We start from the raw sequence: 774 nt of genomic DNA on the forward strand, positions 1-774 counted from the left end.
CGCGAGGTGCGCACCCGGGGCAAACCGGGCTCCGACTTCGTGCACGCCGCACCTTGGAGCACACTTCGGAGCGCTCCTTGGTGCGCACCATGGTGCCCACCAGGGCGCGCAACCCCGCCGAAGGTGCACGCGAGGTGCGCACCCGGGGCAAACCGGGCTCCGACTTCGTGCACGCCATGGTGCGCACCGCGGCGAAGGTGCGCACCCGGGGCAAACCGGGCTCCGACTTCGTGCACGCCGCACCTTGGAGCACACTTCGGAGCGCTCCTTGGTGCGCACCAGGGCGCGCAACCCAGCCGAGGTGCCCACCCCGGCGAAGGTGCACGCGAGGTGCGTACCCGGGGCAAACCGGGCTCCGACTTCGTGCACGCCGCACCTTGGAGCACACTTCGGAGCGCTCCTTGGTGCGCACCATGGTGCCCACCAGGCCGCGCAACCCAGCCAAGGTGTGCGCACCAAGGTGCACGCGAGGTGCGCACCCGGGGCAAACCGGGGTCCGACTTCGTGCACGCCGCACCTTGGAGCACACATCGGGGCGCTCCCGGGTTCGCACCGGCGTTGCGCACCGTGGTGGGCACCTCGGAGCACACCAAGGTGGGCAGCGAGGTGCGCACCTTTGATGCGATGCCTTCACTAATTTCCATAAAAGGCAAAAAAAAAACGAGATTTTAAAATTTCCGTTTTGAAAGATAGTGAGAAAAAGGGAATGCTGGTGCCATCTTGAGCCCGCCCTGGTGCGCAGCCCAGCCAAGGTGTGCGCACCAAGGTGCCCAC

This window comes from Cryptomeria japonica, unplaced genomic scaffold, assembly GCF_030272615.1.
Source record: "Cryptomeria japonica unplaced genomic scaffold, Sugi_1.0 HiC_scaffold_573, whole genome shotgun sequence".
NCBI lineage: Eukaryota > Viridiplantae > Streptophyta > Pinopsida > Cupressales > Cupressaceae > Cryptomeria > Cryptomeria japonica.